This window comes from Otolemur garnettii, unplaced genomic scaffold (assembly GCF_000181295.1).
Source record: "Otolemur garnettii isolate 467f Iridium unplaced genomic scaffold, OtoGar3 scaffold00001, whole genome shotgun sequence".
NCBI classification, from domain to species: Eukaryota; Metazoa; Chordata; class Mammalia; order Primates; family Galagidae; genus Otolemur; species Otolemur garnettii.
Genome location: NW_003852396.1, coordinates 4,893,679 through 4,908,962, shown reverse-complemented (window position 1 = coordinate 4,908,962; position 15,284 = coordinate 4,893,679). Strand labels below are relative to the sequence as shown.

General features: G+C 34.7%; 1 protein-coding gene across 1 annotated transcript in view; it reads right to left on the bottom strand.

Moving 5' to 3' along the window:
• The window catches only part of CNTN5 (contactin 5), a 516,137-nt gene that overhangs the window by 486,143 nt on the left and 14,710 nt on the right, over positions 1 to 15,284 (bottom strand). The window contains exons 2-3 of the mRNA XM_012801575.1: positions 2,876 to 2,999; positions 2,572 to 2,747 (exon numbers count right to left, since the gene is read on the bottom strand). The gene's annotated coding sequence lies outside the window, so the exon portion shown is untranslated. The remainder of the gene's footprint in view (positions 1 to 2,571; positions 2,748 to 2,875; positions 3,000 to 15,284) is intronic.

Below are 15,284 nucleotides of genomic sequence, written 5' to 3'. Positions count from 1 at the left end.
ATAAACTCCAATGTTCCAGATCTATAAAGAAATCAAATGTTTCTTAAACTCTTAAATTTTCATAAGGAAAATTAACCAAGTGGCTTATTAATTAAATTTGAACAATGAGAATAAATGTGGAACACTCAGATGACATATTTATTTTTGTTACTAATATTTATTTTTGTTACATCATATAGATGTAAATAAATTGATTATGAAATGGTGGTTGATGAAGAAAGCATACAAGGATTATTAAAAGATTGCAACATAATTATAGTTTGGAAGAGAAACTGAGTATCAAATTATATATGCCATAAAAGAAATGCAATAGATATTTATATCAGCATAGAACAAAATCAAGTCTCATTAGAGTTAAATTAGAGGTATCACCTGTTAAATGGATTTATGTTTGATAACGTAAGAACTCATTGTTGGTCTGAGGAAGGAATGAATTTGTGTATTTAAACCAGAACATTGCTTTCCATGGAACCATTCACTGAAGATATGTTATTAATATAAGCTTGAGACTTGAAAAACGTATTTTTTTAAAAAAAATATTTTCCATTAATCTGATTTAGTAAAGATGTCATCCTACCCACCAGCAGGACTTGTTTGGTATCATCTGGTATTTACTTTTAGCATTTAGATTTTAGTCCCTATAACATTATGGTCAGAGAAAAGTAGCTGAATCTGTGCTTGGATGGTGAATAGCAGACACAGAAAATCAAAATGCAGTTTGTGGAAGGCTGGAATATTTTTAAACATATTTCTGCTTAAAGGAGTCTCATTAGCCAACCATGCAAATTTATATATGTACATAAGTAAGTTTAAACTGCAAAAAGTCATGTGATTTTAATGATTCAAAAGGCAAAATTTTTTTTTTTAAAGTGTGTATATTGGCCGGCACCTGTGGCTCACTGGGAAGGGCACCAGCCCCATATACTGAGGGTGGCAGGTTCGAACACAGCCCTGGCCAAACTGTAACAAAAAAATAGCCGGGCATTGTGGCAGGTGCCTATAGTCCCAGCTACTACTCGGGAGGAGGAGGAAAGAGAATCGCCTAAGCCCAGGAGTTAGAGGTTGCCATGAGCTGTGACGTCACAGCACTCTACTGAGGGCGATAAAGTGAGACCCTGTCTCTAAAAAAAAACAAAAAAAACAAAAAAAAGAAAAGTGTGTATATGCACTATACATATATACACATGGAGATGTAATTTCATGCAAAAGAAAGATGATGCTAATAGGATAGATTTCAATGTTAGTATATTTCATAAATATGGTCTTGATAACATATAGGTAACTTGATTCTTCAGTTAGATATGTATCTATTATACAATAAAATAAAATTGGTGCTTTCTCCTATGAATATAATTAGGACAGACTCATACTAGGTGAATTTAATACTGTCCGCTAAATGTTAGAATCACATCATTTCAGCAATGATGTCATATTTTAAAATAACAGAGTGTAGTGTCTGCTATCTTAGCATTTTGGCATATGTGAATGTACCTATCTGAACTCCTTTGATGAATCTAATTTAAAAGATGATATTTAAATTTTTTCGATAACCTACCTCAATGTTCTGTATCTTTTACCATTTTTTATTATTTCTTTTTATATTTCACACTTATTTAATAGGGTGTCTGAATTCTGGCTTAATTCGAAAAGATATTTGTGAAAAAGATTATACAGAGAAAAACCACCAATTGTGACACTCTTCAAGGTGTAATTTTAACATAAAAATATTGCACCATCACTTATGCAGTCAATGTAATTATATATGAATTATTAATATAAATATGCCTGGCCCTTATTTCTAATTTTTAAGGATTAAATTAAGGATTAAATTAAGGATTATAATCCTTAAAACTTAAGGACTTAAATTTAAGTAGGATTACTTAATAAGGGATAGTATTAAAAAGTTTTACCTGGTAGCCTATTTTCAATTTGGTATAAGCTCTCATTATATGTAAAATAATTTCTAAAGTTTTTAAGAAATTAATATATTTAGTTAATCAGATATATGATGTACCTTAGAAAATGTTTATATTTGCATATGTGTATGTATACACACATGGTATATATTTTTAATACATATATTGGGACACCTGGAAGCTGTAGTAAGAATCGTAAATATTAGCATTTGAGAAGCATTTATTTGGTTGTGTGATTATAACTAGAATTTTTAGAACATATTCTATCTTATTTTCTAAAGAATTTATAGCAAATAGTGACTATAATATGACTATAATACGCAGCAGAAGAATAAAAGCAGATAAGTAAATATTTCAAGAAGCAGGCCGACTCAGATAGCAAAAGGTATTTGATTTCTGAAATTGTATCTGCTTTTGTGAATAGCTTTTAACCTTCCAGACTACTACATAGGGTTATTTTGAAGACAGCAAATATTTTAGGGGATTTCAAGATATGCCAGGAAATAACTATATTGTTTGCACAGTTCTAATCCTCATCACGGTTTTGTCACATTTTAATATTTGATATTTTAAGTTTACTTAACTAAAATTTTAAATACATGCTGTATAAATACACTATATACATATATACAGAAAAATCGTGTTCTTTACTCACAGGCAAACTGCAGTGTGGCTTCTCTGCTAAGAACACTTCCAAAGCTGTTAGTTGCCAAACACTGATAATGACCAGAATCCTTTGCTTCACTGGGGTTGCTTATAATGAAGGTGCCGTCGATCAAACTGTAGCGATAATCACTTTCCAAGTCTATTTCTGTTCCATTTCGAAGCCATCTTAGGAAAAATCAGGAGACAAATATGTAAAAATTACTTAAGACATTACAATACTCTCTGGGAATGTCAGAATATCGTTGATGGAAAAATTTTAAGGCTAAGTAAAATTATTATTAGTGAATTTCTACCTGTAACTGGGAATCGGGTTGCCGCGTACTTCACAATTCAGTGCTACCTTCTTTTCATCAGAATCAGTTGGAAAAATGATATCATCCGGTTCTTGCACAAACACTGGCCCATAGTCCACGCTTTCTGTAAGGATACAAACAGGTTCACCTTAACATCCCTCAAAATAGTAAGATTACTTTTTCTTCTGCTCTGCTCTATTTTTGCTCAAAATTATTGCTCTCTCTCTTTGTAAGTAAAGGTAAATTTCCAAAAGAAGGTATTTCCAGAAAATAAAATCATCATAGTAAATTGTAGAGACCTAAATATAATTTGTAATGGACTAAGAGTGACTTGTAAGGTATGATATATGTAATGGAAAATAAATATCTCAAACACTGAACGACATTGTTTGATATACATATATCTTGTTTTCATCATCTAAAGCAGACCCAAAGAAAATGATGTCAAACACAGGCATTATTTAAAAATTTTAAAAGTTGGTAACATTCTTAAGATTTTAAAAATAACATACAATAAAGAAAAGTGAGAAGGTAATATTGTGTTACTACTTGGAAACTACTGATAGGAAAATCTCGGTTCTCTTGCATTTTCTAATCTCTTCTTTACCCATTCATTAAGCACTCTTTGGTGCCAGGAAACTTGATATTTAAAAAGAAATATTGCAAAATATGTACAGCCCCCCCCAATTTTTAGAAGAATGAGTTCAGTATAAATTGATTTGCTTTCTTTGAACATGTTAGATGTTGCTTCATTTGAGCAAAGGAAAAATATATACATAGAATTCTACATCAAATAAAAGTGGCACACATACAAAGGGTGTGCACTGACAATTGTTTTCACGCCTAGATAAACTTGCTGTTGTTATTTTCTTCAGAAACAATAAAATATTACATACAAATATCCAAAATGTGTTTCTCTATACCAATTATATTGCTGGCACTCAAAACTTTTATTCAACAAGAAAAATGAAAATAAATGAATGACAGTTAACTAGATTAAATTATTGTCAGAATTTTGTGTTTGTTGTTATAATGAATGTGCAAACATTTGTAAAAGCACATAAAGCTTGATCAAACTCTAAGAATGAAATTGCACAGTGAGGTTATAAAAAAAAAATTCCTGTTTGGAATTTGCATCCAAATGTGTTTGACTTCAAAGCTGAAGATGTTTATACAATGTAAACATATAAAATGTATTGATGAAACTCATTACATGTTAATTGTATGCAGTATAGTTATTCATAATACTTAAATAGTCATTATTTTTAAATTGTAGAGATCAGAAAGGATTCCTTTTTATATTATAAATATTACTATTCTTCTTCCTCTCTAACATTTTATAAAGTACTTTCATACTTGGATATTATTGTTATCTAATTTTCTTAGATCAACAATATAATTATTTCCATTTGAAAGAGGAAAACTCTAATATCCTGAGATGAAATCTCTGTGAAATTAGCCACATAATAAGTAGTTGATTTCGACCATATTTTTCAGGTTCCAAATCTTATGTTCTGAAAATTGTTAAAACAGAACAAGAGAAAGAAAGGGTTGTCAGGCTGAGGAAAGCAGAGGGGTAAGATTTGCTAAATTACAGCATAAATAGTAAGGGGCTAGCCTGAACACCACGCGTTCTGTGATGGCTGGCCACACTTCACACAGCGATCCTTTACTGCTGACTGTTAGATTCCCAGCCATCTTCGCCCGTTAAGTGACAATGTTATTCTGCCTGTTGCTGCAAAGCCAATGTTTCAATACAAACAGAAATGTGGGGAAAAAAGTAGTTGCAAAAAGCCAAGTTACGAAATTTCCATTTGTTAATTTAGGGCTTCCAAGTCCTCAGGCAAGTGTAATCAGCAAGTTCTCTATTTCTAAAGAGGTTCGGTTTCAAGCTCCACATCCAGAAGGTATATTTCAGGTACATCCAGCCATATTTTTAATTCTTTATCCTGTAGTAATTTTATCTACTGCTTATGACGATGCATTGTTTAAAGCTGTGTCCTTACATTTCATCCCCTTCAGTCTGATGGATTGTGTTCCTATGGAGATAGACTTCAAGTGGTATAAGATACTAAATCATCACAAATATCCTGGTGATGATTACTCAAACGCCTTTTATGACAAGCAGAAAGCTTTGAGATGCATGTCCTTATCAGATACCAGCACACACAAGGTTAATTTCTCATAGGAGCAATGTTTTGAGGGTATTTTTGCCTTTATCAGATCTTTTATCAACAGACTGAGAGATACCTATAAGTTGGCTGAAACTACAACGCTGTTAGTTTTTGTTTGTGAAATGTCAGATTGATACCTCAAGAGAATCCTTTCTTCGGAAGAGAATTATTTCAATTTAGAAATGATCTGTGGATTCTCTATACAAAGGTTGAGTGATATAATAGAAATTGAAATGAAGAAGGGATGAGGATAGGAGGTGGGTGAGAAATAAAAAAATTACCTGCTGAATACAATGTCCACTAATATGGTGATGGGCACACACACAACCCCAACTTCAGCATGATAAAATTTATCCATGTGAAAAAAAAAGAACCCAAAATACAAAAAACAAAACACTTGTACCATCTAAATTTTTTGAAATGAAAAAATAGTTAACACTTCCACTCATGTGCCTCTGTGCTTACCTCCTAAATTATCTTTGCTTGTTAATCATAGTTCACAGAGTTTCTTATTTTTTGTTCTTATTCTTATGAGATGAAACACGCCTGATACATCTCACCGTGATTTTTCATTTTTAAGGTTTTTACTTTCTACCAAGAATAGCTGCATGTCATTTTATGTGGTTAAGAATATCTGTTTTGCATTTTCAATTGAAAAATAACTTGGCTGGGTATCAACTTAGGCCCTCACTATGAATTTCCCGGAAAGCATTGTGCATATTCTTCTGCTGTCTGATAACACTGACCATGACCCCCAGGAAGTCCGTCGCCAGCCTGACTTTCTTCGTCTGACATGACTCGATGCCCACAGGACATTTTATTCCTGGATGCCCACAGATTTCTTTACCCACCCTTCAATTTAAAATTTTTGGTGGCTGTATCTTGAAGTCAATCATGCTGCTGACCTTTTTTTCTTTTTCCCCTGAGACTCATTTGGCCTTTTAAACTTTCAGGTTCAAAACCTTGTTTTTCAGAAAAATTTGTTTTTCATTTGTTCTATTCTCATGCTAATGAAGCATAACAATTTTTTTTCTTTTCTTTTCTTGTTAAGTTTTGTCTATAATCTCTGGAATGGCTTTTATATCAATTTTTCATTTTATGGTTTCAAGCTGGAGAGCTAAATTCCTATCTTTCTAATTGCAATCAAATTACTACTAACAATGATTTTAACTCTTTAATGGTTTTCTTTTTCTCTGCCATTTGTTTTTGGGCTCTGATATATATTTCTTATCATCCTCTGTTATCTCGTCATGTCTATTTTGATTTGTAGTGCTTCTTTAAAACATTCTTAGCTACATCCTTGTCTGTAATACCTGACTTGAGGGGATGTTATTTGCGTATATCAACACTATTTCCCATTTGGGAGATCTGAGTTGTTCACAGAGCCAAGTCTAAATCAGAAATTTGATTTTAACCTATGAATTTCTGAAGCTTTTGCCTCTTTCATCCTGCATCATTTTCAGTCAGAATCTCAGTAAAAAACTTAAATTGAGGGTGGTGCCTGTGGCTCAAAGGAGTAGGGTGCTGGCCCCATATATCAGGGGTGGTGGGTTCAAACCCAGCCCTGGCCAAAAATTGCAAAAACAAACAAACAAACAAAAACTTAAATTGAAAAAAAGAGAAATATGGTTTATCAGAGTGGTTTTTTTCTTAGTGCCTCTTTTTTTAAATGTTTTGAAATCTCTCAGTCATTTGTCCATTTCTGCACTGCCTTTTTCAGCCAATTGGCTGATTTTATACTTATTAAGAACAATCGTGTACACATTTCTCTTCAAGCTGTACTGCTTACTTTAAGGAAATTGGCATTTTCCCTGAGCCTGAGGAAGAAGACCTTTGCTGGCTGTGCCATTCCTCACTCTTTCCAAGTCTAATAGTTTTTCCTTGTTCCAATGAATGTAATATTTTTTATGTCTGTTTTTGCTTTCTTTGTTTTAAATGTATTTCAAAATATTAATGTATAGTGAAAATGCCCTTTCTACCATTTTTAGCCTGACAACTGGCTCAAACACCCCATAGCCACTTAGGGTTGTTTTAAAAATATGTACACACATTCTTTTGATGAACACCTCTATTCCATGCTTCTAGGGCTTGAGGTTAATTTCTTTCCTCTTGTCAGGTGGACTTAATGACTTATTTCTCACTCAGCAAAGTTATGGCATGTCACTTCTGGTATCAGGTTACAAAAGTAATGCAGCTTCTCGCCACTAAGCGCTCTCTTTCCTCACTGTCTCAGGAGGAAGACAGTTGCCATATCTTGGAACACTTTTTTTAGGTATAGAGAGGCCCCTATTGTGAGGAACTGAAATGTCTGGTTTGGTATTTCAAGAATCTGAGGACTGTTAACAATCACGGGAGTGAGTGTTAAGTGGTTCTTCCTTCCATAGAGCCTTCAGATGAGGATGGAGCTATAATCAACATGGTGACTACAACGTCACAGGAGACTTTCAGTCAGAATCACAACAGCTAAGCCACAATCAGATTCCAGGCCCACAGAGACTATGAGAAAATGCATGCTGGTTGTTTGATGTTGCTAAATATTCAACTCCATTTTTTTACACAGCAATAAAAGATAACTAATAAATTTTTTTTCTCCCTGTATTACTGGTAAAAAAATGTATTTTAAAAAACCTTAGCTATAGGGAGATGCCTGTGGCTTAGGGGAGAGGGTGCCAGCCCCATATATCAAGGGTGGCAGGTTCAAACCCGGCCCCAGCCAAACTGCAACAAAAAATAGCTGGGTGTTATGGTGGGCGTCCGTAGTCCCAGCTACTCAGGAGACTGAGGCAAGAGAATCATTTGAGGTTGCTGTGAGCTGTGGTGTCACAGCACTGTACTGAGGGTGACAAAGTGAGACTCTGTCTCTAAAAAAAAAAACAAAACCCAAAAACCTTAGCTATAAAGTCTATATACTTTCCAGAAGAAATAAAAAACAAGAGTATCATTTATAAAAAGTGATACTTGAGAAACTAAAAATACTTGACTAAAGTTTCATTTTATACTATCATGGATGAGTGAACTTTTAGAATTAGAAGAAAAATCCTGGCTGGGCACAATGTTTAGTGCCTGTAATCCCAGCACTCCGACAGGCAGAGGTGGAGGATAGCTGAGGGAGGAGGCAGGAATCTTCCTTTCACTTAAGGATTCCAGGCTTCCTTTCTGTGGGGCATTTATTGAGTCATTGCTTGGTCATTTATAGCCATGCATTAAGTCATGACAGTTATTGTTTCCTTGTTGGAAATGTCTTAAAATAAAATTCATTTTTAAATAAGTTTGTGTCCTAGATGAGGGTGGCTTTTTCCTCAATTCTACTTTATGAGAAATATATTTTAACATCTTCTGATAACTAAATTGATTTGCATATAAATACAACTTTAATTTATAAAACTTACCATTAAGGTTAAAATTTAAGGGTTCTACTAAGAAAGTCTTAAATTCTCCTAATAAGATAGTATGAAAAATGAGTAATTAATTTAACCAAAATTTTACATTTGATTTCAACTTGCTTGAACAAAGCTGTTTCTTCCACTTCTTCTATTTTTTTTTCTGTTACACCTATATATTGTGTAATGGTGAGGGCTGAGCTGTTTCCCATCCCTCCATCACATGGATTTTTAGCACTGTACTCCATAGGTTATTTTTTATCCCTTAGCCTTTGAGCTTCCCACCCCTCTTCTGAGTCTCCAACATCCTTCATACTTGCAGTCCCCAACCTTTTTGCTACCAGGGACCAGTTTCATGGAAGACATTTTCCCACTGACTGAGTACTGGGGGTGTAGTTATAATATGAGTCTGCAAGCAACTGAGTCATTATCATCTTTGTGTAGTGAGACCTGTCTGCTCACGATATTTGCAGCCACTCCTCAGTGCTGGCATCACGGCCTCGGCTGCTCAGATCATCAAGCATTAGATACCCGTAGGAGAGTGGCTACAAGTCCCTTATATGCAGTTTACAGCAAAGTTCCAGCTCCTGTGAGAATTGAATGCCTCTGCAGATCTGAGAGGAAGTGGAGCTCAGGCAGGGCTGCCAGGATGCGAATGGCTGTGAATCAGAAATGGCTTCACTTGTTCACCCTCTGCTGCCATCTTGCTGTGCTGCCTTGTTCCTAATAGGCTATGGGCTGGTATGGGTGTGTGGCCCAGGGGCTGGGAACCATAGCTTTATACCACTCTGCATGTCTTTTGTTGAGCCAAAGTTTATTTCCCACTTCTATCTGAGATGTGTGGCATTTATTATTTTGTCCCTTAGTTACTTCACTGGGATTGATGGACTCCATTCAAACCCTGTTACCACTAAAGTTCATTCTTTCGTATGGCTGAGTAGTACCCCATGGTATATGTGAGAGTGTGCGTGTGTGAGGGTGTTTGAGTGTGTGCATGAATGTAAGTGTGTGTGTTTTAAGCTAAAATGGTATCTCACTGTGATTTTAATTGCATGTCTCTGATGACTAGTAATGTTAAGCATTTGTTCATGTGTTTGTTGTCCATTTGTATATTTTCTTTTGAAAAATGTCTTCTCATGTCATTTACCCAATTTTCATGGGATTGTTTGTTTGATTGATTTTTGAATTGTTTGAGCTGAGTTGCTTTGTGGATTCTGGTGCTTGTCCTTTAGTTTGTGAATATTGCCTCTCAACTAGTAGGTTGTCTGTTTACTCTTTTGATTATTTCTTTTGTTTCACAGAAACCTTTTAATTTAAAACTTATTTGGCTATTTTCATTGTGCTAAATTTTCTTTGAGGGACTTAGGATGTATTTCTATATAACCAATGGAACTGGCCTTGAACAATTTTAACCATAATTAATCAACAAAAAGTGTATCTTAAGAGCTTATTTAACACATGGTGCCAAAAAAATCAGTTACTATAATACTTTTATGTCATCATTAACACAAAGTTATTTTTGATAGTTTTTGTTTATCTTTGTGGACAAAGACTGGTTAGATGCTCACCAGTCTCACTGGAAATGCTGGAAAACTTTTCCAGTCTTCTTGTGTTTAACATGGAGCCATGTGACTTGGTTCTGGACTGAAATGATATGTGTGAGATCTAAGACTAGCCACAAAAAATCATGCACAATCCTCTCTCTTTTCTGCATTTGTTAACTAATTGAAGGTAAAGGAGCACAAGATTCGAATAAGACCTCGACAGACAAAAAAGATACCAGATGGTTTACAACTCAGTACATGGAAAGCATCTCACTGAACAACCAAGAAGATTAGAACATAAAGAAATGACAGAGTCAGACGGGAATGCCAAACCATAGCAAAAAGCTTCAGTAACAAACTAAACCAAGAAGGAAAAAGAGAGCTTGAATACCAAACTCTTAAGGTAATCTAGTCATTTTAAAAAAGCAGAGGAGAAAAAAGGAAATAGCAGAGTAATCACTTAGAGGGATATGAGACAATATAATGCAAAGTAACATAAATTATAGATATCCCTGAGAGAGAAGAAGAAAGAGCCAAAGCATGGAACATTTATTTGTGGGAATTATTGAGGAAATGTTTCCTGATACTACAAGAACTCTGTACATCCAGGTACAAGATAGTCATCAAATCAAATACTGGGGAGATTCATAGCAAATAGGACATCTCCAAGACATAGTGAACCTGGTCAAATACAAAATAAATGAGAAAATTCTATAAGCAGCTAGATATAAGTCACACTTTAGCTATAAAAGAAAACCTATCACGCTAGCGGCAGATTTCTCAGTGAAAACTTTACGAGCCATAAGGGAGTGGAGCTCTATTTTAAATCATCTTAAATAGAACTGCCAGTCCAGAATTTTGTATCTTGCAAAACAACTGATGAAGAAATTAAGACTTTTTTAGACAGGCAAACACTAAGGAACTTCGTCATGACCAAATCTGCCCTGCAGGAAATACTCAGAACTTCATTATACACAAATCAGAACAACACATATCCAGCAATGTTAAATCATGCAAAAAAGTTAAAGCTCACAACTCTTGTAAACGAACAGCACAAGAAAGAATACAAAGCAATAAGGAAATACACAACATAATGAACAGAACTGCATCCTATGCAGCAGTTCTATTTCTTTATGTTCACTGTTCAAATGTGCCACTCGAGAGACATGCGCTTGCTGAAAGGATTAAAAAAAATACAACCCAAGTATATGTTGTCTCCAGGGACACATCTAAACTGTAAGGACACATACAAGCTCAGTGTGAAAAAGTGGAAAATAATGTTCCTTTCAATGCAAATGACAACTGAAAGAGAGCAGGTGTAGCCAGTCTTATAACTGACAAAACTGACCTTAAATTAACAATGATAAAGACAAAGAGGGTCATTATATAATGGCAAAGGAAGCGCTCCAACAAAAAGACAAAAATAAATCCTAAATACATATGCGCCCAACACCTGAGTCCCCAAATACATTGAAAACGGTAACTAGAGCTAGACAAGAAAATAAATAGTAGCATCATAATTGTTAGAGACTTCAATATCACACCATTAGATCTTGGCAAATTATCAAAGCAGAAAATAAATAAAGAAACATGGGACCATAATACAAATGTACCTAACATATTTACAGACTACTAAATCCTCTGAAATACTGAACATACTTTCTTCTTATCAGCACATGGGACATTCTCCAAGACTGATCATATTCTAGGCCACAAAATATGTTACAACTAATTTTTAAAAAATCAAAATTACATTATACCTTTTTAGAACATAGTGGAATGAAATAGAAATCAGTTCTAAGATTAAGACTCAATTCTGTATAAAGTCACGGAAATTAAATAATTATTGGATCAATAATGATTATTGGGTCAAAAATGAAGTAAAAATGGAAATCAAAAATTTTATTGAATATAATGACAAAGGGTACACAGTGCCAGTGGTTCTCAACCTTTCTAATGCCGTGACCCTTTAATACAACTCCTCATGTTGTGGTGACCCCTCAACCATAAAATTCTAACAATGAAAATACTGTTATGATTGGGGGTCACCACAACATGAGGAACTGTATTAAAGGGTCACGGCATTAGGAAGGTTGAGAACCACTGGTACACACACTATGAAAATCTGTGGAATTAAGGGTAAAATTCATAGCCCTAAGCGCCCACATCAAAAAGTCAAAAATATCACAAATTAACAATCTAGAATTTCCTAGCAGCTAGGAAACGAAAACCAAATGAAAAACCAGAAAGAATGAAATGAAAGAAAGAAGAATAAATAACAAAGTCAGAGCAGAACCAATGAAATGGAAAAGAAACAAAGAAAAGGTCAGTGAAACACAAAGAGGTTCTTTGAAAAGACAAACAACAGGTCTATAGATCTATTGGTAGATTAATCATAAATTAAAGAGAAAAAAATAAACAAATTCAATTATAAATGAAAAAAATAGATAATACAACTGAAAGTACAGAAATATCACCTGTAAATACTAAGAAAATATCTACACACAGGAACTAGAAAATACAGAGGAAATGTCAAAGTCCTAGAAACACAAAACTCCAAGACTCATTCAGGAAGAACCAGGATTCCCAAACGGACAACAAAACAAGCAATGAGATCAAAGCAGTAATAAAATGCTTTAGAAAAAAAACAAAACCCTAAAACCTCAGACTGGATGGATTCACAGCCAAATTTTACCAGACCTACAAGGAAGAGTTAGCATCCATAGTATAGAAATCATTCCACAACATTGAGCAGGAAATCCTCTGTAATTCATTCTACAAAGCCAATAGTTTCTTGATACCAAAGCCCTGGAAGGACACAACAACAGAAAATAAAGAAACAAAAAACAACAGCAGACCAATATCCAGTATGAATATAGACGCAAAAATCCTCCAGAAAATACCAGCAAACAAATTCAACAGTGCAAGAAAAAATAACCGGTTAATCCACCAAGACTAAGTGAACGTCAATCCAAAGATACAATGATGTTAATCATACGGAAACCAAAAAAGTGATTCATTACTTAAACGTAAGTGAAAACAAAGACTGTATGATTATTTCATAGATGCACAAAAAGCATTCAACAAAATTCAGCAGCCTTTCATGAGGGTATAGAGGGAAAATATCTCAAAATTATAAAAGCTGTATATAAACACACCACAGGCAACATAATACTGAACGGGGAAAAATATCCCATCTAAAACCTGGGACAGGACACAGTGCCACTCCACTGTCACCACTTCCATTCATCCTGTGTCGGAAGTCCAGGTCAGAGCATGCAGGCAAGAGAAAGAAATAAAATGTATGCAACTCAAGAAATAAGCAAAACTGAAACTTGTCTCTTAAAAACCCAAAAGACTCCACCACAAGTCCACTGGAATTAATAAATGAATCCAGCAAAATCTCAGATTATATAATCAATGTACAGAAATCCATGGCATTTCTATATAAACTCAGGACCATTCACAGTAGCTACAAAGACAATAAATTGCCTAGGACTATACTTAACCAAGAGGTAAAGTAACTATGGGGAGGGACATGAAACCCTGAGAAAATAAATCACAGAGGATACACACAAATAGAAAAACAGTGATGCTCATTCATTGCTACAGTCAACGTTCTTAAAATCTCCATATAACCCAAAGCAATTTATAGATTCAATCCAATCCCCATCAAAATAACAATGGCCTATTTCACAGATTTGGAAAACAAAATAATTCCATGCTAGAAGAAAGGAACCAAAAAAAAAAAAAAAAAAAAGCTGGAGGCATCACATCATCAGACTTCAAATTAACCTATCAGGCTATAATAAAATAAACAGCCTGGTAGTGATACAAAAGGAGACAGAGATCAATGGACCAGAATAGAGAACCCGGATATAGAACCGTCTTCCTACAGCCAGCTGATCTTTGGCAAAGCGGACAATGCACGCTGCAGGGAAAGCCCTTCTTCAGTAGATGAGGCTGGAAAAACTGCATAACTACACACAGAAGAATAAAATAAGACCCCTCTATCTCACCACTCATGAAAATTAATTCAACATGGAAAGAAGACTTGAAGGAAAGCCATGAAACTGTAAGTATTCCAGAAAAAAGATATAAAAAAACTCCTCTAGATCTCAGTCTAGAAAAAAAATTATGTCTAAGATGACAATGGCAATGACAAACACAACAAAAATAAATAGGACTTAGTTAAATTAAAGAACTTCTACACAGCTAAGAAATAACAAAGCAAAAGGATAATCTAACGAATGGCAGAAAATATTCACTATCTGCACATCCAATGAAGGGCTAATATCCAGAATCTATGAAGAACTCAAATACATCACCAAGGAAAAAACAAAAAGTAAACTTACTAAAAAGGAGGCAAAAGATATGAGTTTTCAACCAAAGACTAATAGCCAATACATGTAGTAAAAAATGTGCAGCACCACTGATCATCTGGGAAATCCAAATTAAAACCATAATGAGATAACAACTTAATCCCTTTAGAATGGCTTTTATTTAAAAGTACAAAAACAATAGATATGGGCACAGATAAAGAGAGAAAAGATCACTTGAACATTGTTTGTGGGACTGCAAATTAGTACCACCTGTACGGAAAACAGTATGAAGATTCCTTAAAGAAATGAGTATATCTAACATTTGATCCAGGAATCCTACTATTGGGTATCTATGTAAAGACAAAGAAGTCATTTTATCAGAAAGACACTTGTACTCAAATGTTTATTGCAGCACAATTCATAATTGTGAAGCTATGCGATCAACCCAGGCGTCCATCAATTCATGAGAGGATAAGCAAAATCTGGTATATGGAGACCACCAAGTACTGCTCAGCCATAAAGTGGAGGAATTAATGCCTCTTGCACCAACTTCAAAGGAATTAGAGACATCATCGTGAGTGAAGCATGGAAAAAATGGAAACAAAATAACACATGTACTGTCTAATAAATTGAAACTGACCAATGGGCGCAGAAGTGCATGGGGGAAGTAAAAGACACTGGATCAAACAAGGTAGAGACGGGAGGAGAGAAAGGGTAAAAATCCACCATAGGTTACAGTGAACGCTAAGAAAGGATAAAAACCCCCCATAGGTTACAGTGAACACTAAGAAGGATAAAAACCCACCATAGGTTACAGTGAACGCTAAGAAAGGGTAAAAACCCACCATAGGTTACAGTGAACGTTATTGGGGTGATAGGCATGTTCATAGCCCTGACTCAAGCCAAGTAACAAAAGCATTATTACTACCTTTTTTTTTTGAGACGGAGCCTCAAGCTGTCCCCCGGGGTAGAGTGCCATGGCATCACGC